The sequence below is a fragment of the Pleurodeles waltl genome, chromosome 10 (genome assembly GCF_031143425.1).
Source record: "Pleurodeles waltl isolate 20211129_DDA chromosome 10, aPleWal1.hap1.20221129, whole genome shotgun sequence".
Taxonomy (NCBI): Eukaryota; Metazoa; Chordata; class Amphibia; order Caudata; family Salamandridae; genus Pleurodeles; species Pleurodeles waltl.
In genome coordinates this window covers 239390590-239416741 of record NC_090449.1, presented here as the reverse complement: position 1 = coordinate 239416741, position 26152 = coordinate 239390590, and the positions used below count along the sequence as shown (strand labels likewise).

Sequence of the window (26152 nt, the reverse complement as noted above, 5' to 3'; positions counted from 1 at the left end):
CCCCTTTCCTTTGTGAAGTTTCACACCAGAGTAGGGACCGGGGGTCCCTGGACTGGTGCATACCGGATTATGCAAGGAGGGTGCCAAATGTGCCCTTCAAAGCAAACCTATGGCATGGAGAGGCTACCCCTCCCCAGCCTTGTAACACCTATTTCCAAAGGAAAGGAGGTTGCACCCCTCTCCCACAGGAAATGTTTTGTTCTGCCTTCCCCTGCTTGAGTTGGTCAAGCAGCAGGAGAGCAGAACCCTGTAAGACAAGTAGGAGTAGTATTGGGAGGTCCACTAAGGAGCCCCCAAAGTGCATGGGATCATGCCAACAATACTAGCATCAGTACTGGGTTATGATTATGACATGCTTGATAAAACATGCCTAGGACTTCCCATTATGTAGCTGGACCATAGGTAGTGACCTATGGCTAGTACATAGCTAAAATGGCTTCCCCGCACTTACAAAGTCCAGGAAATTACAACTGGAGTTCATAGGGGTACCTCTGCTCCTGCAGGGGTGCCACACGCAGGGACCTGCAACCTGCCCTTAGGGCTGGAAGGGCCTACCGTAGGGGTGACTTACATGGACTTGGTATACTGACCAGCAGTGAAAGGGCGCATGCACCTTTTCAAGCAGCCTGTAATGGCAGGCCCGCAGACATAGTTTGCATGGGCTCCCATGGGTGGCATAATACATGCTGCAGCCCATGGGGGGACCCCTGGTGTACCAATGCCTGGGTACCTAAGTACTATATACTAGGGACTTACAGGGGAACACCAGTATGCCAATTGTGGGGTGTAAAGAGTATCAAGACAACCACATTAGGAGAAGAAAGCACAATCACTGGGGTCCAGGGTAGCAGGATCCCAGTGTAAACAGTCTAAGCACACTGACAACAGGCAAAAAGTGGGGGTAACTATGCCAGAAAGAGGGACTCTCCTACAGATTGAATTCCAGGAAGCAGGAATACAGACTCCTAAAATTATTTCTTGTGGGGTCTGTAAGAAGAATGAAGCCATCTCGTTCATTAATACTTTATTTAATTTGGATAGGATCAAACTGTTCTCTAACAGTCACTGGGGCAATCACTACTTCCCACCAAAGTGAAAAGAATAATTGGGAAGAAAAAAAAAGACCACTGAGAAAAAAAAAATCGAATTTACCCATATCAAGGTGGTGTCCTACCTAAGTATGGTAGAGTTAGTTACAGATAGCACTATTTATAGATATGGGAAAAGGCTTATGTAATTTCTATATTTGGGGAGTAATGCTTGCCATTTATATTCATCAAGTGGAGGCATCATCAGACGCCAACAAAATGCTCCACTCCACAGAAAGAGTATTTTATCAAGGCATCAGAATGCACACATTGGAACCTACATAACAAGTAGGAAACAACTACTATATAGTGGAAACAACTACTATATAGTGAAAACAACCTTAAAGAAACTAGTGAGGCTGTAAGGTGCAAACACAGACATGTTAGGACTACCTTCCTCCACTTTTCTAGTTTGTGGTAGCACTAAATATACTGTACAGTATTCTTGTAACAGACCAGAACCACAAAGTGCCCTTGCACACAGCAATCTGCTAGTTTATGTAGGGCATCAGAAACAGGTAATCCCATTGAAGTTAAAGTAAACAGATTGTACCAGTCTCTGGATTGAGAATGAATTGGGAAAAATGGAATATATTCTAATTAGAGGGTAGCTCTCAATTGCCACATAAGTGGGTAATGTATAGATATATCGATTTAAGTAGAAGGCAGTACACATGTATTGATCAGTTGACAGCTTATTGAGGGACAGCACTCTCTAGGCTCTGCCCCATTGAGACAAATATTAGGTTTTGGATTGCGACTCCCAATGTTGGTAACAGGTTGGGAGCTATTCGGAAGCTAGCATCATGCCCATACACTTTATAATTTATACACATCCTAATATAAATGGGAATCAAAACTAGTCTGAGATCTGGCTAAAATACTGAATAACATGTGCGGATAGTGAAAGAGCACAAGTAGAATAAAACCACTTAGGCACGGATATGAGTGAGGGATTCTAAGGCGCTCAGATTTTGATCATTATAACAATGCATCACAGCTGCAGAACAGGATATAATAATGATTCTAGAAGGAAATGATTAAAGACTTTATTGTCAGAATGCCCATGGTACGGCAAGGGGGCAAAACCATCTGCCAAATGGCAGTAATACGACTAGACGAACAGTTACTTACCTTTAGCAACTAATTATCTGGTAGGGACATACTCTAGTTGCAGATTACTTACCATAGAATTCCCCCAGGGATCAGTCTGAATCTGGAGATTTTTCTTCGAGCAGTACCCTTTTGTGCCGTTAGGTGGCATCGGTCGACTTTGCATCAGTTGTTGACGTTGTGGTTGCCAGCTTTGACATCGCAGGTCGTATAGAGGCGCCACCCCACCACGCAGACGTAAGTTCCTTTTCACAACTTTCCATGCCAGAAGCGCGGAGCCATGAAGAACACCGACTCTGGAGCGCCAGAACTAGTACCCTGAAAGGGAAGTCCCTGTCCTTAGAAATCAGTTTGCAGAACGGGGAGGATGGGTGGGTCGGTAAGGAATCTGCAACTAGAATGTGTCTCTACCAGATACTTCGTTATCAAAGGTAAGTAACTTGTTCATCCAATAGAGACGCCTAGTTGCAGATCCCTTACCTTAGAACAGATACTCAAGCATACCAACCCCCGAGGTGGGTCTGCGAAACAAGATCATACCATGAAGTCCTGCGGGATCGAACGGGTAAAGTACCTGTCCCTTCGGACCGAACTGTGCAGGCAGTAGTTTTTTTTGTAAATGTGTGCAAGGATGCCCAGGTTGCTGCCTGGTAGATGTCGAGGACTGGAACTCTGTGTGCTAACGCAGTGGTTGCGGCTGTTGCTCTGGTAGAATGAGCACGCAAGGCCTACAGGCGTTGCTTTGAAGACAATGCGAGCACATTTTAATGCAGAGGAATACCCATCTAGAGATGGTTCTCTTCTGTACTGCCTGACCTTGCTTCACACCCACATACTTGTTTGAACACCATGCCACAAATGTTTTACATCTGCAGGCGTATACCATTTTGGTGGAGGGACACCTGACTGCCAAGATAGCTTTTGACCTTCTGCCCGAAGTCTGTGATGTTGTCAACTGCCGCCGCTCAATCTCCACACAAGAAGGCGGAGACTGGACAAGTTGGGGTGGAGAACCATCCCCTGCTGCTTAGGCAGAAGATCCTTCTGAAGGGGCAGTCTGATCAAATGATCAATGGCCATGCTCAAGAGCTTGGGATACCATACTCTTCATGCCCAGTCTGGAGCCACAAGAAAGACTTGGGCCCGGTCGTACCTGATCTTCTTGAGAACTCCGGGCAGAAGTGGTATTGGCAGATAGATGTAAATGAGGCCTGAGTTCCACTGGAGATGAAGTGTAGCTGAGCGAGTGCCGCCTTAGAAACTAAAACTTGCAAAACAGCAGACATTGAGCTTTCTCTGCGAAGGCAAACAGATCTAACTGAGGCTCTTCCCACTGCTGAAAGAGACCTTGTGCCACCTCTGGACTGAGACACCATTCATGATTGACAAGGCATTGATGGCTGAGTTTGTCCGCTCTGACATTCAGAGAGCCTTCAAGATGTTGAACCACCAGGGACAAGCCCTGATGTTTCAGCCATGTCCAGAGGTGGAGAGCCTCCTGACAAAGGGTCCTTGACCCCACCCCTCCCTGTTTGTTGCAGTACCACATGGCAGTGGTGTTGTCTGTGAACACTTGCACCACTTTGCCTTTGAGAGAGGAAAGGAATGCTTTCAATGCTAGTCTCATTGCTCTGAGCTCCAACAGGTTGATATGGAGCTCTGACTCCCACTAACCACGCATGCAATCTAGGATTCATCAAGGACTCCTCATTATCCATGACCCAGCAAGTCAACTCCATCTCCTCCTTTTGCTTCAACACCCTCCGCATGCTCCGAAAGATCTACAAATGGATCCCCACGAAACCAGAAGAACAGTCACCCAAGCCCTCTTAAGCAGCAAACTGGACTACGGCAAGGCCCTCTATGCAAGAACCACAGCCAAACTCCAGAAGTGGCTGCAACGCATCCAGAACCCCTCTGCACGCCTCATCCTGGACATCCCCCGCCAATGCTACATCACAGACTACCTGAGAAACCTGCACTGGCTCCCTGTCAACAAGAGAATCACCTCCAAACTCCTCACCCACGCTCACAAAGCACTGCACAACACCGGCCGAGAATACCTCAGACGGCTCTCCTTCTACACCCTGACCAGGCATCTCCACTCTGCCCACCTTGCCCCGCAACCGCCTACGCGTCCGCAGAACTACAACCGGCGGTAGATCATTCTTGCATCTCGGAGCCAGAACGTGGAACACTCTTCCCACCCACCTGCACCAGATCAAAGACCTCCTTATCTTCAGGAAACTTCTCAATACCTGGCTGTTCGTGCAGTAGCAGCACCTCTCCCCCTCTTCTACCCCTCCTCCTCAGCACCTTGAGACCCTCACAGGTGAGTAGTGGAAAAAAAAAAAAAAAAGCAAATGCATGAGGTCCACCGCAGTCTGGAAGTGGGAGCCGACAGCCTGGGGCGAGCTCATCTTCAACAGCCAGTAGTCGAGGTAAGGGAAGACTGAAATCCCTAACCTGCACAGATGAGCTGTGACCAACGCCATCACTTTGGCAAACACCTGCAGGTTGCTCGTAAGACCAAAGGGGAGCTTGGTGAATTGAAAATGGTGTTCCAGAGAGACAGGTGATGGTGAATCCAGCCACCGACTGCTCCCTGGTGGGGAAGCTCCAGATCAGGAAGGCTTAGGGCTGCAGCATAGTATGGACTAGCTAGACCGCTGGCTCCCAGATCCACACAAACGCTGGATCCCACGTCCCCTGCCATGAAGTGGTTGAGCAGCATGCACAGCGGCTGGCAGGGTACGGATGTGGTTGGGCGCCTCCTCTGTAGCCATGAATGGCAGACTAGGGGGGTGGCGAGTGGAGGGAGCGAGGCCAAGGGACTTGTCAGCAGTTCGGGACTTCTCAAAGCGCTCGAACACTGAGTATACTTTGCCCCCGAAAAGATGGGTGTCATCAAAGGGCATGTCCATCAGAGTAGTTTGAACATACCCTGAAACGCCAGATGCACATAACCAGGCGTGGCGCCTCAAGGGCACTGTTGAAGCAAGCGATGTGCCCAGAGAGCAAGTAGTATCCATCCCACATCTGATTGTGAACTTGGCTGCGTCTCTCCCATCACCAAACATCCTGGGAGGGAATGGTCTGGGCCCCCTCCGGGACCTGTGGCAGCACTTGCTTGACCATATCGCATAAGACATGGGTGTAGCAGCCCAAAAGGTATGTGGGTTTCACAGACAGCAATGCCAGGCTGGAGGAAGAGAACAACTTCTGAGCACCTCAGTCAAAGGGCTGGTCCTGAAAGCCACCGAAGACCGCTTGATGCTCAAGACGGGAGCGGGAATGGTTGTCAAGGAAAGCCGCAAGGGTACGACCAAAGCCAGTCCAGAAGCGGATCTTTGGGTGCTCCCCAGAGCTGAGACCAAAGCTGCTGACATGGAACCCTAAGGGGCTCCTTTCAACCCTGCAGGGCCCAAAGGCTCCCTGAAAGGGCCAGACCGCCCAAATATGAGGCACCTGGCCTTGTAAAATTCCTTGAGTTGGGCAGGGGTGGCACTGGCTCCGGTAAACTCAGGAAGGCACAGAGCCAACCCAGAAACAGGCTCTGAAGACAGAGGCCTAGAGCAAGGACGCTCTTTTTCCCATGCCGTGCAACTGAGGGGTTAAAGTCAAAGAACGCTTGTGCTTCTCCAACTTCTTTTTGTGCTTACCCGAGTGACCAGACTACTTGGAGTGGGACGAGGAGGAGTGGTGATAGCTTTGCGAGCTATCTTGGAACCATCTTCTCTACCAAAACCAGGAGCGATACAGAGCTGGGCTCTGAGCAGCTTTAGGGACTGCTCCCTCAAAGCCTTCTAATTCATGGCCCTGCAGTGAAAGTACAACTTTCGGTCGTGCTCCAAACACCACCTAACAGCATGCAAGGGTACTGCCCAAAGAAAAATCTCTGGATCCAGACTGAAGCCTTGGGGAAATTCTAAGGAAAGGAATCTGCAACTAGAAGTCTCTATCAGATGTACACAGACGGTGGTAGCAATGCAGAAAGCGTGGGAGCGGGGTTCAGAAAAGAAATTTAAGTTGGTATTTGAAAGAGCATGTGTCTCTCTAGTTGGTGCTGAAGCAGTTTAGGAAAGCAGCTAAAGGGCCTACGCTCTGCATTTTAGAAGGGTATGGTTTTGCATACGAAGGACCTTTTACTGAAGATGAAATTCTAATATCTGTGGAGATGATGTGGCTTTGGATTCAAGACACAGAGTTGCTGTGGGACATAACACTACTCAAGGCAACTAGATGCACAAGCAATCATGTTCAACAATACTGCACCTGTGTCTGATATTCCGCAGGCCGTCATGTCAGTGACAATGCTGGAGCATCCCTGGTGACTTTGAAGCTTGCTGGCCTCTCGAAGATTCAACATGTATTAGAGCGGGACCTGAAAATAGATAAAAGACCAAATAATTGGAAAAATGTGTTACCATGTCATTTGGGTAAAGAAAGTATGTGTTTAAATTCATCTATCTCAATTTACTGCTCAGGGTGGACTTGCACGACATGCTACTCAGAAGGAAAGCAGGCATACAAAGTGTAATTCAAATGGAGATTTCAATGTCCATTATCACCACAAATGGTTATTTGTTGGAAAATTGTAGCTGTTACAAACACACAACATGAAACTATTTAGGGCTGAAATGTGATACTTCGCAATAGATATGTAGGAAATGGAATGATGAGCCTGTCTTTGCCAAGGTGAATATTCTAAGTATTTTGAGTGGGAAAAAAACCATGAAGGTTAAAGGGATGTTAAAGTTAGTTGAAATGTCAATGAAAACATACTGTTCTAAATGAACAAAACTACTGAAATTCAATATCTCAAGTAACTATAACCCATGCCCTAAAGTAACCATAACACATGCACCCTGTACGCACAGTGTTGTGATCAACATTGTCATTTCAGATGGAGTGATTTTATCAATGATGTAATAGAATTTTTCATGAGTGATGTAATATGTGAGGTAATAAGCAGTGAATAGTAAGAGAGCAAGCTATAGTTACTTTAGAGACTCATAGGGAGAGGCCACGTGCCCCATCCCCAAAATAAACAAATGACCACAATCCACCCACCTCCAATCCATGCCCCAGGGTGATTTTGTTTCTTAAAAGCGTACGATCCCAGCAATTTTAAAAAATGACAGTAGATTTGCAGGTCCATTTCAAATTATCAGTAACATTTCTGAAAAAATATTTTTTACGTTAAGATCTTATCTAAAGATTTGTCAGCTCTGTGGATCCCCTGTGGTGTGAAAGATACAAGGTTTTAGCCTTAATATCTAAACAATGACTGAATGAATTTACACCAAATCACAAAAAGCACGCTTTCTGGACCAAGATTTAGCTTCCTGCTAAATTTGGCTTGATTGCGTTCAGTTTTTTGCAGTATCATGGTGAATGGGAAAACACTTTTTGGGAACCCCCCGTCAAACAGCTCTCACATGCAGAAAGCAAAGTTTTCACCTGTTTCCCTGCACGCAAATATGCGTGCAGGAAAACAGATGAAAGCATTGCTCCCACAAGCAGGGAGCTACTATTTAAAGCCGTTCCCTTGTTGTGGGAGCACTGCCGGCTCACGCGGGGCGTGGGGAGCTGGCTAGGACTGCGGGTGCCTTCAGGCTTCCCCCGCCGTCCTGTCACTCTCTCTTTTCTCTCTCTCGCCCCCCCCCATCCCATAATGGGATGGAAGAGAGAGAAGAGATTGCTTTTTTATTGCAACAGTCTTTCCATGCACTAACTTCAAAGCATCAAACTAGCAAGATCTTTAGCGCTAATGTTTAAGTTAAGGTTTGATGGACAGCAGAGAAGGGTCACTTCTGGACTAATGCTAAGGCTCTTGCACTTTCAGTAGGTTGAAGGTTCAAATCCTAGTATCTGAATACAGTGTGTCTGTTTATTTTCTAGTGATTTGCCTTTTAAACATTCTCAGTGATCGAGCATTGAACGTCTTTTTGCCCTCAAAATCTTTTGGTTGAATGTCATAGCTAAGTGTGGACAATGCACAGAAAGGAGTCATAGCTGGCCTAGTGGGTAAGGTGTCAGACATGCACACTAAAGGTTAAGGGCTCTAAGTCTGGGTGAGTGTGATCATTTTCTGCTGTAGTTTCTTTTCAACTGTAAATATTTAAGTTACATACTGAAAGGTGATCTCACTCTTTGACCAAAAAAATGTCTTTTCAATTTATCTGGAAATATATCATTATAAGTAGATCATTCATCAAAGATTAAAAGATCTCTCTCTTTCTCTCTCAGTGTTGGGTGGTTAGAGGCGATGGCGACAGGGCCTGGCGGCCTTTCTCACACTGAGCAAGGTTGAGTGGTAACAGAGGGTTGGCCAAAGGGCCTGGCTGTAGCAGTGGTTGGATTAACATATAGCCATGAAAATTACTATACATTTAAAAAAAGCAATATATTATATATATATATATATATATATATATATATATATATATATATATATAGATATAGAGAGAGAGAGAGAGAGAGAGAGAGAGAAATTCACTGAAAAATCCAAAGGTTACAGGAACGTTGTAGTTAGGCTCACATTTTAAATGTACAAGACCATAGAAATTCACTAGCTTTAGTCAGCGTTATCGCAAGTAACTATAACTTATGCCCTAAGGTAACTATAACTCGTGCTCTCTCCATGCCCTACTAATAACCCCATAAATTATAGCATTCATGGCATTTTTGAAGACATCAATGCAATATTTGCAGTCAATGTTTTTCGAAAAAACTGTGCATGGTGGGGGTGCGAATTATTGTTACCTTAGGGCACGAGTTGTAGTTACTTGAGATAACCCTAACAAGTGAATTTCTAAGGTTGTGTGCGTTTAACATGTGAACCCAACTATAACCTCACTGTAACCTTTGTTTAAGTGAGTACATATATATGTTGCAAGTCCAAGTTGCCCATAACACACAGTCAGCTACAGAGTGCCTGTTTCTTAGAGGGTGCAGCAATAAAAAAATATGTGTTTTATCTATGGTCGTGTTCGAGTATCACTCAATTCCTAACAAGGCAGGAGAAAAACAGTCTGTTTCTATTTCAATACTCATCATGATTGTTCATCAAGTCTAAATAAAGTAAGCAGGCACATGATTTGTGAAAAAATACCCTGTTAAACTGAAAGATTTTAAATACAAATTAAGTGCAGCTTTGTCACAAATTAACTGATTGCACAACACTGCCCATCAAATAACAAGGACCGTCCATTTCTCAAGTTCATACTGGTCAATACATGCACATATTTGTTACTGTAGAGATGTACACATCTTGAAGGTTGTAAATAGAACTTTATTTCTCCAACAAGTTACCTCCAGCATCTTTCCTCCTGCTGTCGTTACTCGCCACACATTTCATAACAATACATTCTAAACCCACGTTCCATGCCTATCTTACATAGTTAACCTTATATCACCTCTACACATCTTCCCCCTTATATAAATGAAACACAGTTTACACATAAATGCAAAGAAAAACACTATTTGCTATATCTGCAAAAAACAGAAACTAGTGAAATAAGACAAACATACTGTCTCTTTTATTGACAACACCTTCCTTCCTCATCATGACCCAGTCACCGACCTCCACATCCATGTCCTTCGCACATTTCTGGGTAGCATAATATTCCTTGCTCTTTTGGTGTTTCATATTAACACTTTGTTTAATCTCACCACAATCAATCCACACACAGTCTTTACTCTTCAACCATGCAGGAATATATTTTCTTCCAGGTTGTCTTCCCTTAAGAGATATAAGTGGTCAGACTACTATTACTGATTGCGGCATTATTCTATATGCCCAAGTCAGTTTCCTTAAATCACCCCCCATGGTAATCAGTTATCCATGGAAAGCTGAAACGTTTTATGGCTAATCGCTTAATCCTTTCTACTAAGCCATTGCCTTGAGGTCTGAACACTGCTACTCTTTCATGAACAATCCCTATCTTCAACAAAAAAATGTCATACTCCTAGAAACAAACTACACCCCATTATCAGCTACTAACGTCTTGGGGGACACCTTCATCCATGAACACCTTTCCTAGGAATCTGATCACACTCTTGGTATCAACCAAATCCATGTTTTATTTTTATTTTTTATTATCACAAACCACTTGGTGGTGGTAATCTATTAAAATAATCATGTATTTGTCCCTGGAACCTAAACTAGCTATTGGACCCATAAATCTAGGGCTACTCTACTCTTTCCCACGGTTTCTCAGGCAAATCCGCCCAACCCATGGGAGATTGATTCACAACCGTGGTCGTCACTATTGGCACAAACGCAACAATCCCTTACCACATCTTCAACAGCATCACCCATTTTGGGCTGCCAAAGTGACTGTCTTACTCTCTTTTTGGTTATTTTGCACCCTGAGTGTCTTTTATGTGCTATCCGGATTATTCTTTTGTGAAGGCCCCTAGCACTCCTAGACAGGATAATTTGGCCTCTTCTCATTAATTTCCTTTCACACAAACTCAGTTTATCCTTCACATTGTAATATGCGCTACTCTCCTTACTCTTACACTTATCATCATTCCAGCCCTGCCTTACACATTCTTACTGCTAGCCAAACAAAGCATCTTCCTCCATGGCAACCCTCCATTCTTCTTTCTCCAGTGTCACTTCATACTGACTATTTAATATGTCCCCCACATTAATTTCCAAATGTTGTTCTGTTTCATTTATAGGTAACCTTGATAGACAATATGGCACTAATTTTTTTTAAATCTTTCATATATTACATTTCAAAATTATATTCCAACATTGACTGCATCCACCAGAATCATCTAGTTGTCATATTTACTTCTAATCCTTTACCCCCTTTTACAAGTGTATCAATTGTTTGTGGTCTGTTCTAACCTTGAAGGGCAATCTCCACACAAAATACTAAAAATGTTTGACCCCACCCCTCAACAATATGCTAGAGCGTCTCTCTCAATCTGTTTTGCTTTCACTCATGCTGAGCTGACAAAAATCTCTGGAATGCACTTCTTAGTTTAAAGAAGACATTTATTATTACTTCACCACGAGGTTCCTGAGAGAGGAGATTAGTAGGTTGGAGGCACACGTTTACAAATAGTCACAGCAATTAAAGGAAAATATATCAAAGTGATTCTCAACTGCGATGTACACAGCAAATATATGTGATTATATTATAGCATAACTGCAAAGAATAAAGTCAAAATTCATCACCGTAGGGCCTGTCACTGCTCTTCACCTTTCTCATGCCAGCAAGTTGATGACCTCTGTCCAACTGCGAGAAAGAGTTTTCCACCCTCATGGGAGGTCAGGCATTTGACATCCAATCCTGACTGAAGTCTCAGAAAATTCCCCTCGCTGCTGCCCAGGGACACCTTTTATAGATTAAATAATCATGGGGAAAAAACATTCTGAAAGGCCCTTCCCTCTCAGATGTGAATTATTAAAAAATGCTGGCTTGTTAAGGTAAACCTTGACAGGAATGTGTTGAAAGCTGGCCACCGTTTCGAGACACGCCTTTTAAGGTCAATCTGTTTTCTGCACTAAAGAAAAACACCAAAATATGTGCTTCCTTATCATGCTATTGTGTTCGGTGAGAGAAAATACGAAGAACACAAGCTTAGTTTACCATGTGGAGAAACACAGCTCAACTGCAATGTCTAACACCACAATAAAGCCAATAGGCAGCTTAACTGAATACAAAATGTAATCTGCAACCGGTGAACATTGAACAACTAATATGCACAGTGGTGAAACACAAAGTCAGTGGTCAAACACACTTATTTTCACTACAACATCACAGAATACAAGGCCTCTGTTTGTGAAAACGCCTGGATGTAAACTACACGTTCCTGTCCATCTCTCGCTTGTGTCAAAACCGCTGGAATTCCCACATTGCTTGCATCTGTTGTTATGTATGTTCTAGAAGTCATATCAATATAGCCTAATGTTGGGCCTGCAATATTCCATTCTTCACTCTTGCAAAAGCATTTTCACAATCACTATTCTATTTAAAAATGGCATTCATTTTCATCACTAGTCTTAGACGTTTCACAAGTTCCGTAAAATTAGCCAGAAATATTGAACAATATTCTCCTAATCCTAGGAATGATTTTGACTGATCCTTGCTTTCTGGAGTTGTTGCCTCTTTTATCACAATTACAATACTTTTCTGGGTTTTGCTGCCCTCCTTAGATATCTCATGCCTCAAGTAGATATCCTACATCTTTCTCAATTGGAATTTTTCTTCTCTTATTATCAAACCATATTTCTTTATTTGCTGTAGTACCTTCCTAGTTCACTCAACATGTTACAGTTTATCCTTTCCTACAATAAGAACATCGTCCTGGAAACACAGGACATTCTTGATCCCCTCGAATATCTGTATCATCATTCTTTGAAACACCGCTGACACTGATGCGAGTTTCAAAGGCATTCTCCGGTGTTACAACCAATTTTAGACCCTTTGAATCTTCATGTAAATCTATTTGGTGATAGGCATCAGACTTGTTGATTACACTAAATACAGTTCCACCCCCCCATAGCTGGTAACATTTTAGAAATATTTGGTAAGGGTTGCCTATCCACCCTTATGTTTTTGTTCAAATTGGGCAAGCCTATAAGTCTTTCTCACTTCTTTTGGTGCCATCACCAACAGTGCCAACCATTCCGAAGCTTCAAGTCGCTCAGGGATTTCTTTTTTTATTTCAGTAATGCGTGCAATTCCACCAGCAAGGGTTCTCTCAACAAATGTGGGATGTTCCTAACTCTGAGCAGCTGGTATAGCATTCTTCTTCAGTATTATTTTATGAGAAAAACCATTCCATTTACCCAACTCATCTGTGGCTAAATCTGGATATTCTTCCATGAACATTTCCTCATAAGATTCCATCTTCTTGATAGGTGTTTTGATTGCTTAGACTTTCTCTTTTAACTCAAACGTCATCCATTTCATCCCTAAAATCTCAATTCTCCTTCCTTCATATCCCGCCACTCTGTCTGGTTCATTCCATTTGTCATTTTCAGCTCCTCACGTCTGGTAGTAAGTATCTTTGAATAATACGGTTTATATGCTCCCTGAATCTGCTAACATTCTTACCGGTTGATTTTCTTGATAAATGTTACAGTGAGGTTTCAGTAATTTACCTGTGCTCTCTCCTTCTATTTCCTTCCTAGGGGAAACTATATATATTGTCTGTTCATTGTCTGTTTCTCTTCAGCACATTCCATTACTGTCAATACTAGTTCTTGTTTGTTCTCACAAACACCATCAACTTCTTTCACTTTAGCTACTCATTTTATTGGTCTACAACTTTGGCAAAACGTCCCCTTTCCCAAAGTTACGACATTTGATATTCCTTGCTGCACACTTAGTGCTAGGTACAATGTCACCAAGTGCTCCACAACAACAGCATTTTATGATCCTAGATGGATTTGCACGTTGTCATTGAATTTGCCAGTTCACATACATTGTCTCTACCAAATGTATCCATTTCCTTCAACCACTTTGCTGTGTGCTTTATCCCTTTGGCAATTTGAACAGCCTCCTCTAGTGTGGGATCTTTAACAGTTTTACAGTTACCATTTTGTCATTTGTATACCCAACAATCTGATCCCTTATAAGAGAAATCACACAAATCCACAAAGAGGCAGGACAGAGGTAAGTCCCTCAATGCAGATACATCTGTTGCAATATCTTCATCTAACTTTTGCACCCAAGAAAAGTCCTCATGTATACTGTAAGGAAATGCCTCCTTGGCATGGTTGCCCCCTGACTTTTTGCCTTTGCTGATGCTATGTTTACAATTGAAAGTGTGCTGAGGCCTGCTAACCAGGCCCCAGCACCAGTGTTCTTTCCCTAACCTGTACTTTTGTATCCACAATTGGCAGACCCTGGCATCCAGATAAGTCCCTTGTAACTGGTACTTCTAGTACCAAGGGCCCTGATGCCAAGGAAGGTCTCTAAGGGCTGCAGCATGTCTTATGCCACCCTGGAGACCTCTCACTCAGCACAGACACACTGCTTGCCAGCTTGTGTGTGCTAGTGAGAACAAAACGAGTAAGTCGACATGGCCCTCCCCTCAGGGTGCCATGCCAGCCTCTCACTGCCTATGCAAGTATAGGTCAGTCACCCCTCTAGCAGGCCTTACAGCCCTAAGGCAGGGTGCACTATACCATAGGTGAGGGTACCAGTGCATGAGCATGGTACCCCTACAGTGTCTAAACAAAACCTTAGACATTGTAAGTGCAGGGTAGCCATAAGAGTATATGGTCTGGGAGTTTGTCAAACACGAACTCCACAGCACCATAATGGCTACACTGAAAACTGGGAAGTTTGGTATCAAACTTCTCAGCACAATAAATGCACACTGATGCCAGTGTACATTTTATTGCAAAATACACCCCAGAGGGCACCTTAGAGGTGCCCCCTGAAACTTAACCGACTGTCTGTGTAGGCTGACTAGTTCCAGCAGCCTGCCACACTAGAGACATGTTGCTGGCCCCATGGGGAGAGTGCCTTTGTCACTCTGAGGCCAGTAACAAAGCCTGCACTGGGTGGAGATGCTAACACCTCCCCCAGGCAGGAGCTGTAACACCTGGCGGTGAGCCTCAAAGGCTCACCCCTTTGTCACAGCCCAGCAGGGCACTCCAGCTTAGTGGAGTTGCCCGCCCCCTCCGGCCACGGCCCCCACTTTTGGCGGCAAGGCTGGAGAGAACAAAGAAAGCAACAAGGAGGAGTCACTGGCCAGTCAGGACAGCCCCTAAGGTGTCCTGAGCTGAGATGACTCTAACTTTTAGAAATCCTCCATCTTGCAGATGGAGGATTCCCCCAATAGGGTTAGGATTGTGACCCCCTCCCCTTGGGAGGAGGCACAAAGAGGGTGTACCCACCCTCAGGGCTAGTAGCCATTGGCTACTAACCCCCCAGACCTAAACACGCCCTTAAATTTAGTATTTAAGGGCTACCCTGAACCCTAGAAAATTAGATTCCTGCAACAACAAGAAGAAGGACTGCCCAGCTGAAAACCCCTGCAGAGGAAGACCAGAAGACAACAACTGCCTTGGCTCCAGAAACTCACCGGCCTGTCTCCTGCCTTCCAAAGAACTCTGCTCCAGCGACGCTTTCCAAAGGGACCAGCGACCTCTGCATCCTCTGAGGACTGCCCTGCTTCGACGACGACAAGAAACTCCTGAGGACAGCGGACCTGCTCCAAAAAGACTGCAACTTTGTTTCAAGAAGCAGCTTTAAAGAACCCTGCAACTCCCCGCAAGAAGCGTGAGACTTGCAACACTGCACCCGGCGACCCCGACTCGGCTGGTGGAGAACCAACACCTCAGGGAGGACCCCCGGACTACTCTACGACTGTGAGTACCAAAACCTGTCCCCCCTGAGCCCCCACAGCGCCGCCTGCAGAGGGAATCCCGAGGCTTCCCCTGACCGCGACTCTCTGAAACCTAAGTCCCGACGCCTGGAAAAGACCCTGCACCCGCAGCCCCCAGGACCTGAAGGACCGGACTTTCACTGCAGAAGTGACCCCCAGGAGTCCCTCTCCCTTGCCCAAGTGGAGGTTTCCCCGAGGAAGCCCCCCCTTGCCTGCCTGCAGCGCTGAAGAGATCCCTGGATCTCTCATTGACTTACATTGCGAACCCTACGCTTGTTCTAACACTGCACCCGGCCGCCCCCGCGCCGCTGAGGGTGAAATTTCTGTGTGGGCTTGTGTCCCCCCCGGTGCCCTACAAACCCCCCCTGGTCTGCCCTCCGAAGACGCGGGTACTTACCTGCAAGCAGACCGGAACCGGGGCACCCCCTTCTCTCCATTGAAGCCTATGCGTTTTGGGCACCACTTTGAACTCTGCACCTGACCGGCCCTGAGCTGCTGGTGTGGTGACTTTGGGGTTGCTCTGAACCCCCAACGGTGGGCTACCTTGGACCAAGAACTGAACCCTGTAAGTGTCTTACTTACCTGGTAAAACTAACAAAAACTTACCTCCCCCAGGAACTGTGAAAATTGCACTGTGTCCACTGTTAAAGTAGCTATTTGTGAATAACTTGAAAAGTATACATGCAATTGAATTGATTCAAAGTTCCTAATGTACTTACCTGCAATACCTTTCAAACAAGATATTACATGTTAAATTTGAACCTGTGGTTCTTAAAATAAACTAAGAAAATATATTTTTCTATAACAAAACCTATTGGCTGGATTTGTCTCTGAGTGTGTGTACCTCATTTATTGTCTATGTGTATGTACAACAAATGCTTAACACTACTCCTTGGATAAGCCTACTGCTCGACCACACTACCACAAAATAGAGCATTAGTATTATCTCTTTTTACCACTATTTTACCTCTAAGGGGAACCCTTGGACTCTGTGCATGCTATTCCTTACTTTGAAATAGCACATACAGAGCCAACTTCCTACATTGGTGGATCAGCGGTGGGGTACAAGACTTTGCATTTGCTGGACTACTCAGCCAATACCTGATCACACGACAAATTCCAAAATTGTCATTAGAAATTGATTTTTGCAATTTGAAAAGTTTTCTAAATTCTTAAAAGACCTGCTAGGGCCTTGTGTTAGATCCTGTTTAGCATTTCTTTTAGAGTTTAAAAGTTTGTAAAAGTTTGAATTAGATTCTAGAACCAGTTTTAGATTCTTAAAAAGTATTCCAACTTTTAGAAGCAAAATGTCTAGCACAGATGTGACTGTGGTGGAACTCGACACCACACCTTACCTCCATCTACAGATGAGAGAGCTAAGGTCACTCTGTAAACTAAAGAAAATAGCAATGGGCCCCAAACCTACCAAAGTACAGCTCCAGGAGCTTTTGGCAGAGTTTGAAATGACAACCCCTCTGAGGATGGCAACTCAGAGGATGAGGATAGTGACTTGGAGGGAAATTCCCCCCCTCCAGTCCTACTTAGGGAGAGCAGGGCTTCTCAAGCCCTGACTCCACAAATAATAGTCAGAGATGCTGGTTCCCTCACAGGAGGGACCAACAACTCTGAAATCACTGAGGATAACTCCAGTGAAGAGGACATCCAGTTAGCCAGGATGGCCAAAAGATTGGCTTTGGAAAGACAGATCCTAGCCATAGAGAGGGAAAGACAAGAGATGGGCCTAGGACCCATCAATGGTGGCAGCAACATAAATAGGGTCAGAGATTCTCCTGACATGTTGAAAATCCCTAAAGGGATTGTAACTAAATATGAAGATGGTGATGACATCACCAAATGGTTCACAGCTCTTGAGAGGGCTTGTGTAACCAGAAAAGTGAACAAATCTCACTGGGGTGCTCTCCTTTGGGAAATGTTCACAGGAAAGTGTAGGGATAGACTCCTCACACTCTCTGGAAAAGATGCAGAATCTTATGACCTCATGAAGGGTACCCTGATTGAGGGCTTTGGATTCTCCACTGAGGAGTATAGGATTAGATTCAGGGGGGCTCAAAAATCCTCGAGCCAGACCTGGGTTGACTTTGTAGACTACTCAGTAAAAACACTAGATGGTTGGATTCAAGGCAGTGGTGTAAGTAATTATGATGGGCTGTACAATTTATTTGTGAAAGAACACCTGTTAAGTAATTGTTTCAATGATAAACTGCATCAGCATCTGGTAGACCTAGGACCAATTTCTCCCCAAGAATTGGGAAAGAAGGCGGACCATTGGGTCAAGACTAGGGTGTCCAAAACTTCCACAGGGGGTGACCAAAAGAAAGGGGTCACAAAACCTCCCCAGGGGAAGGGTGGTGAGACAGCCAAAAATAAAAATAGTAAAGAGTCTTCTACAGGCCCCCAAAAACCTGCACAGGAGGGTGGGCCCAGAGCCTCTTCACAAAACAATCCTGGGTACAAGGGTAAAAACTTTGATCCCAAAAAGGCCTGGTGTCGAAACTGTAGTCAGTCTGGACACCAAACTGGAGACAAGGCCTGTCCCAAGAAAAGTTCCACTCCAAACTCCAATCCAGGTAACACTGGAATGGCTAGTCTCCAAGTGGGATCAACAGTGTGCCCAGAGCAAATCAGGTTCCACACTGAAGCTACTCTAGTTTCTGAGGGTGGGGTGGATTTAGCCACAGTAGCTGCCTGGCCGCCTAACATGCAAAAATACAGGCAGCAGCTCTTTATTAATGGGACAAGTGTAGAGGGCCTGAGGGATACAGGTGCCAGTGTCACCATGGTGACAGAGAAACTGGTTTCCCCTGGTCAATACCTGACTGGAAAAACCTATACAGTCACCAACGCTGACAATCAGACTAAAGCACATCCCATGGCAATGTTAACTTTAGAATGGGGAGGGGTCAATGGCCTGAAACAGGTGGTGGTCTCCTCAAACATCCCAGTAGACTGTCTGCTTGGAAATGACATGGAGTCCTCAGCATGGGCTGAGGTAGAACTAAAAACCCATGCAGCCATGCTGGGTATCCCTGAACTGGTGTGTGTAAAAACAAGAGCACAATGCAAGGCACAGGGTGAAAAAGTAGAGCTGGAGTCTGGAAGAAAGGCCCAGCCTACCAAGAGAAAAGGAAAGTCAGTTGGGAAACCAACTGCAACACAGTCAGAAAAAGAGAACCTCTCTTCTCAGGAAGAAGTTCTGCCCTCTGAGGGAACTGAGCCTTTGGAACTTGAACCTTATCAGGTTGAGCTCTTAGGCCCAGGGGGACCCTCAAGGGAGGAGCTGTGTAAGGGACACGAAACCTGTCCCTCTCTTGAAGGCCTTAGGCAGCAAGCTGCTGAAGAGTCCAAGGGCAAGAAAAATGGAACACATAGGGTCTATTGGGAAGATGGACTCCTGTACACTGAGGCCAGAGACCCCAAACCTGGTGCCACTAGGAGAGTGGTAGTGCCTCAGTCGTTCAGAGAGTTTATTCTGACCTTAGCCCATGATATTCCCCTTGCTGGGCATTTGGGACAAACCAAGACGTGGGAGAGGTTAGTCAACCACTTCTACTGGCCCAATATGTCCCAGAAGGTTAAGGAGTTTTGCCTCTCCTGCCCCACCTGTCAATCCAGTGGTAAGACAGGTGGGCACCCAAAGGCCCCCCTCATTCCACTTCCAGTGGTGGGGGTCCCCTTTGAAAGAGTGGGTGTGGACATAGTTGGTCCACTGGAACCTCCCACAGCCTCAGGAAATATGTACATCCTAGTAGTAGTGGATTATGCTACTAGGTATCCTGAAGCTATTCCCCTTCGGTCGACTACTGCCCCTGCAGTAGCCAAGGCCCTCATTGGTATCTTTACCAGAGTGGGTTTCCCTAAGGAGGTGGTGTCTGACAGAGGTACCAACTTCATGTCAGCATACCTAAAACACATGTGGAATGAGTGTGGAGTGACTTACAAATTCACTACACCATACCATCCACAAACTAATGGCTTAGTTGAGAGATTCAACAAGACATTAAAAGGCATGATCATGGGGCTCCCAGAAAAACTCAAAAGGAGATGGGATGTCCTCTTGCCATGTCTGCTTTTTGCTTACAGAGAGGTGCCACAGAAGGGAGTAGGATTCTCACCCTTTGAACTTCTGTTTGGCCACCCTGTAAGGGGACCACTTGCTCTTGTTAAAGAAGGCTGGGAGAGACCTCTTCATGAGCCTAAACAAGACATAGTGGACTATGTACTTGGCCTTCGCTCTAGAATGGCAGAGTACATGGAAAAGGCAACCAAAAACCTTGAGGCCAGCCAACAGCTCCAGAAGTTTTGGTATGACCAAAAGGCTGCACTGATTGAGTTCCAACCAGGGCAGAAAGTCTGGGTTCTGGAGCCTGTGGCTCCCAGGGCACTCCAGGACAAATGGAGTGGCCCTTACCCAGTGCTAGAAAGGAAGTCAGGTCACCTACCTGGTGGACCTGGGCACAAGCAGGAGCCCCAAGAGGGTGATCCATGTGAACCGCCTTAAGCTCTTCCATGACAGGGCTGATGTAAATCTGTTGATGGTAACAGATGAGGATCAGGAGGCAGAGAGTGAACCTCTCCCTGATCTTCTGTCATCAGACCCAAAAGATGGCTCAGTAGATGGAGTGATCTACTCAGACACCCTCTCTGGCCAACAGCAAGCTGATTGTAGGAGAGTCCTACAACAGTTTCCTGAACTCTTCTCCCTAACCCCTGGTCAGACACACCTGTGTACCCATGATGTGGACACAGGAGACAGCATGCCTGTCAAAAACAAAATTTTTAGACAGTCTGACCATGTTAAGGAAAGCATCAAGGTGGAAGTCCACAAGATGCTGGAATTGGGAGTAATTGAGCACTCTGACAGCCCCCGGGCTAGCCCAGTGGTCTTAGTCCCCAAACCTCACACCAAAGATGGAAAGAAAGAGATGAGGTTTTGTGTGGACTACAGAGGGCTCAACTCTATCACCAAGAAAGACGCCCATCCAATTCCTAGAGCTGATGAGCTCATAGACAAATTAGGTGCTGCCAAATTCTTAAGTACCTTTGACTTGACAGCAGGGTACTGGCAAATAAAAATGGCACCTGGAGCAAAAGAGAAAACAGCATTCTCCACACCTGATGGGCATTATCAGTTTACTGTTATGCCCTTTGGTTTAAAGAATGCCCCTGCCACCTTCCAAAGGTTGGTGAATCAAGTCCTTGCTGGTTTGGAGTCCTTTAGCACAGCTTATCTTGATGATATTGCTGTCTTTAGCTCCACCTGGCAGGATACCCTGGTCCACCTGAAGAAGGTTTTGAAGGCTCTGCAATCTGCAGGCCTCTCTATCAAGGCATCCAAATGCCAGATAGGGCTGGGAACTGTGGTTTACTTGGGCCACCTTGTAGGTGGAGGCCAAGTTCAGCCACTCCAACCCAAGATCCAGACTATTCTGGACTGGGTAGCTCCAAAAACCCAGACTCAAGTCAGGGCATTCCTTGGCTTGACTGGGTATTACAGGAGGTTTGTTAAGGGATATGGATCCATTGTGACAGCCCTCACTGAACTCACCTCCAAGAAAATGCCCAAGAAAGTGAACTGGACTGTGGAATGCCAACAGGCCTTTGACACCCTGAAACAAGCAATGTGCTCAGCACCAGTTCTAAAAGCTCCAGATTATTCTAAGCAGTTCATTGTGCAGACAGATGCCTCTGAACATGGGATAGGGGCAGTTTTGTCCCAAACAAATGATGATGGCCTTGACCAGCCTGTTGCTTTCATTAGCAGGAGGTTACTCCCCAGGGAGCAGCGTTGGAGTGCCATTGAGAGGGAGGCCTTTGCTGTGGTTTGGTCCCTGAAGAAGCTGAGACCATACCTCTTTGGGACTCACTTCCTAGTTCAAACTGACCACAGACCTCTCAAATGGCTGATGCAAATGAAAGGTGAAAATCCTAAACTGTTGAGGTGGTCCATCTCCCTACAGGGAATGGACTTTATAGTGGAACACAGACCTGGGACTGCCCATGCCAATGCAGATGGCCTTTCCAGGTTCTTCCACTTAGAAAATGAAGTCTCTCTTGGGAAAGGTTAGTCTCATCCTCTTTCGTTTGGGGGGGGTTGTGTAAGGAAATGCCTCCTTGGCATGGTTGCCCCCTGACTTTTTGCCTTTGCTGATGCTATGTTTACAATTGAAAGTGTGCTGAGGCCTGCTAACCAGGCCCCAGCACCAGTGTTCTTTCCATAACCTGTACTTTTGTATCCACAATTGGCAGACCCTGGCATCCAGATAAGTCCCTTGTAACTGGTACTTCTAGTACCAAGGGCCCTGATGCCAAGGAAGGTCTCTAAGGGCTGCAGCATGTCTTATGCCACCCTGGAGACCTCTCACTCAGCACAGACACACTGCTTGCCAGCTTGTGTGTGCTAGTGAGAACAAAACGAGTAAGTCGACATGGCACTCCCCTCAGGGTGCCATGCCAGCCTCTCACTGCCTATGCAAGTATAGGTCAGTCACCCCTTTAGCAGGCCTTACAGCCCTAAGGCAGGGTGCACTATACCATAGGTGAGGGTACCAGTGCATGAGCATGGTACCCCTACAGTGTCTAAACAAAACCTTAGACATTGTAAGTGCAGGGTAGCCATAAGAGTATATGGTCTGGGAGTTTGTCAAACACGAACTCCACAGCACCATAATGGCTACACTGAAAACTGGGAAGTTTGGTATCAAACTTCTCAGCACAATAAATGCACACTGATGCCAGTGTACATTTTATTGCAAAATACACCCCAGAGGGCACCTTAGAGGTGCCCCCTGAAACTTAACCGACTGTCTGTGTAGGCTGACTAGTTCCAGCAGCCTGCCACACTAGAGACATGTTGCTGGCCCCATGGGGAGAGTGCCTTTGTCACTCTGAGGCCAGTAACAAAGCCTGCACTGGGTGGAGATGCTAACACCTCCCCCAGGCAGGAGCTGTAACACCTGGCGGTGAGCCTCAAAGGCTCACCCCTTTGTCACAGCCCAGCAGGGCACTCCAGCTTAGTGGAGTTGCCCGCCCCCTCCGGCCACGGCCCCCACTTTTGGCGGCAAGGCTGGAGGGAACAAAGAAAGCAACAAGGAGGAGTCACTGGCCAGTCAGGACAGCCCCTAAGGTGTCCTGAGCTGAGGTGACTAACTTTTAGAAATCCTCCATCTTGCAGATGGAGGATTCCCCCAATAGGGTTAGGATTGTGACCCCCTCCCCTTGGGAGGAGGCACAAAGAGGGTGTACCCACCCTCAGGGCTAGTAGCCATTGGCTACTAACCCCCCAGACCTAAACACGCCCTTAAATTTAGTATTTAAGGGCTACCCTGAACCCTAGAAAATTAGATTCCTGCAACAACAAGAAGAAGGACTGCCCAGCTGAAAACCCCTGCAGAGGAAGACCAGAAGACAACAACTGCCTTGGCTCCAGAAACTCACCGGCCTGTCTCCTGCCTTCCAAAGAACTCTGCTCCAGCGACGCTTTCCAAAGGGACCAGCGACCTCTGCATCCTCTGAGGACTGCCCTGCTTCGACGACGACAAGAAACTCCTGAGGACAGCGGACCTGCTCCAAAAAGACTGCAACTTTGTTTCAAGAAGCAGCTTTAAAGAACCCTGCAACTCCCCGCAAGAAGCGTGAGACTTGCAACACTGCACCCGGCGACCCCGACTCGGCTGGTGGAGAACCAACACCTCAGGGAGGACCCCCGGACTACTCTACGACTGAGTACCAAAACCTGTCCCCCCTGAGCCCCCACAGCGCCGCCTGCAGAGGGAATCCCGAGGCTTCCCCTGACCGCGACTCTCTGAAACCTAAGTCCCGACGCCTGGAAAAGACCCTGCACCCGCAGCCCCCAGGACCTGAAGGACCGGACTTTCACTGCAGAAGTGACCCCCAGGAGTCCCTCTCCCTTGCCCAAGTGGAGGTTTCCCAGAGGAAGCCCCCCCTTGCCTGCCTGCAACGCTGAAGAGATCCCTTGATCTCTCATTGACTTACATTGTGAACCCGACGCTTGTTCTAACACTGCACCCGGCCGCCCCCGCGCCGCTGAGGGTGAAATTTCTGTGTGGGCTTGTGTCCCCCCCGGTGCCCTATAAAACCCCCCTGGTCTGCCCTCCGAAGACGCGGGTACTTACCTGCAAGCAGACCGGAACCGGGGCACCCCCTTCTCTCCATTGAAGCCTATGCGTTTTGGGCACCACTTTGAACTCTGCACCTGACCGGCCCTGAGCTGCTGGTGTGGTGACTTTGGGGTTGCTCTGAACCCCCAACGGTGGGCTACCTTGGACCAAGAACTGAACCCTGTAAGTGTCTTACTTACCTGATAAAACTAACAAAAACTTACCTCCCCCAGGAACTGTGAAAATTGCACTGTGTCCACTTTTAAAGTAGCTATTTGTGAATAACTTGAAAAGTATACATGCAATTGAATTGATTCAAAGTTCCTAATGTACTTACCTGCAATACCTTTCAAACAAGATATTACATGTTAAATTTGAACCTGTGGTTCTTAAAATAAACTAAGAAAAGATATTTTTCTATAACAAAACCTATTGGCTGGATTTGTCTCTGAGTGTGTGTACCTCATTTATTGTCTATGTGTATGTACAACAAATGCTTAACACTACTCCTTGGATAAGCCTACTGCTCGACCACACTAACACAAAATAGAGCATTAGTATTATCTCTTTTTACCACTATTTTACCTCTAAGGGGAACCCTTGGACTCTGTGCATGCTATTCCTTACTTTGAAATAGCACATACAGAGCCAACTTCCTAGATATACATATTATTGAGTTGACCATCACCCGTTCCTAAGGACATTTCTGACACGGTTTCATATAACCTCCTGCCTTCAATCCCTAAATGATAAAGCAAAATAGCTTGTTTTCGTATTGGACCATATTTGTCCATACCAATTGCCAAAATATAAGCAAAGAACATTTTTCCCATAGTTTCTACGGTATTGACGGGTCAACAGGAGTTGCCAGAAGTGTGGGAGAGAGTGCCATGCCTCAGCCAGCCATGTCTAGTACCTAGAATGAAATGTAAAATAACTAAAATAAGAAGTTAACATAACAGACCAAAAAACCTAATTACCACAAAACGTTAATATATAAAAAATATATAAAAATAACAAAAACACTTAAATTATTTTTGAGCAACTTGATATGATAACATGTTCCTACCTTGGTGAAGAAGCATATAGACAGTCCCTTGTCGATGTCATTGAAGGTGGTAGCTAAGGAACTTTCTTTTAAAGGCAATACAGAAAGTTGTACTGCAATTGCACGCTAGAACAAAATGAGTAATGCTCTTCTCTTGTCTGATGTTGTTGCCAACATGTGCTCAGCGTATTTGCAGCACAGGCAGTAATGAAACGCTTTTTCCTAAGCCCATTCTCCACAACGTTCCTTGGGCGTTTTTCAATATGTAGGCAGTGGGCGCTGAGATAACAAGTGCATTTCCAGAACATGCAGCACAAGATGAGGCTTAATGGAACAGCGGGTGGCAGCGCGTGGAAGATTTTCATAGTATACAGGCCATTCCATTGAGTGCGTGGAAGCACATCACACGCAAATATCAGAAGTCACCCTGATCGCGTTTCAACTTTTAAAAAATGCACAAAGGTTGTGTCTTCCCATTAAATACTCATTTTTCTCTGCTAATAATCTCCACTCCTCTTTTCTTTGAGGCTTAAGTGCTGTCAATGCTAGCCTTTTGTAATATGTTAAGTTCGAAAAACGCGGTCAAAAAGTTCATAATTATGCATTGAGATGATAAAGCACGTACCCTCCTCTAAGGACCGGAATAGTGAGGATTCTTATTTTTCTTCGAGATTCTTCATTTGTCCAGGGGTGGAGGTACTTTGCTGTCTGTTCCCTGCACAGACTTTAAATTCGTAGTCAGTTATGTAGAGATGTACACATCTTCAAGGATGCAAATGGATATTTATTTCTCCAACAAGTTTCCTCCTGCTTCTTTCATCTTGCTCTGGTTACTCCCCATACATTTCTTAACAATACATTCGAAACCCACATCTCAAGTTCCATGTCTATCTTACATAATTAACATTCTATCAACTACAGTTACCTATTGCTTCTGCAGGGTGAATAACCATGAAAAGCCTAATACATATATGTGATCCCAATTTGTGTGTACATCAATATGTATGAAAACAAACGCTCGGATAATGCAGTATATGTGCCTTGAGTATGCCCTGACGATATTATTGCACCCTTGATTGAATTAAAGAAGTCACAACAGCCGAATCGTGCATAGTGGGGGTTGTCCGCAGAGTCAACCCCTATAACCACCCAACCCCACACTGAGCGCGGCCTTAGATATACAAATTTGAATTTCTTAAATTTCTCACCAACTACTGAACAGATTTACACCAAATTAAAAAAGCACAATATATGGAACAAAATCTACCTTACTGCCTAATTTGGTGTAATTCCGTCCAGCGGTTCGGGCTGCAGTCCTCATCAAAACTCCTATGGGAATTAACATAGGAAACACATTTTATTTTAACCCCCACCCTCCCCCCCACCCCCTTTGCCCC

General features: G+C 45.6%; 1 protein-coding gene across 4 annotated transcripts in view; it reads right to left on the bottom strand.

The window, feature by feature from the left end:
- Positions 1-26152, bottom strand: part of REXO5 (RNA exonuclease 5) — a 567496-nt gene that overhangs the window by 530568 nt on the left and 10776 nt on the right. For all 4 annotated transcript variants that reach the window (XM_069210276.1, XM_069210273.1, XM_069210274.1 and 1 more), the window contains exon 2: positions 6477-6585. The gene's annotated coding sequence lies outside the window, so the exon portion shown is untranslated. The remainder of the gene's footprint in view (positions 1-6476; positions 6586-26152) is intronic.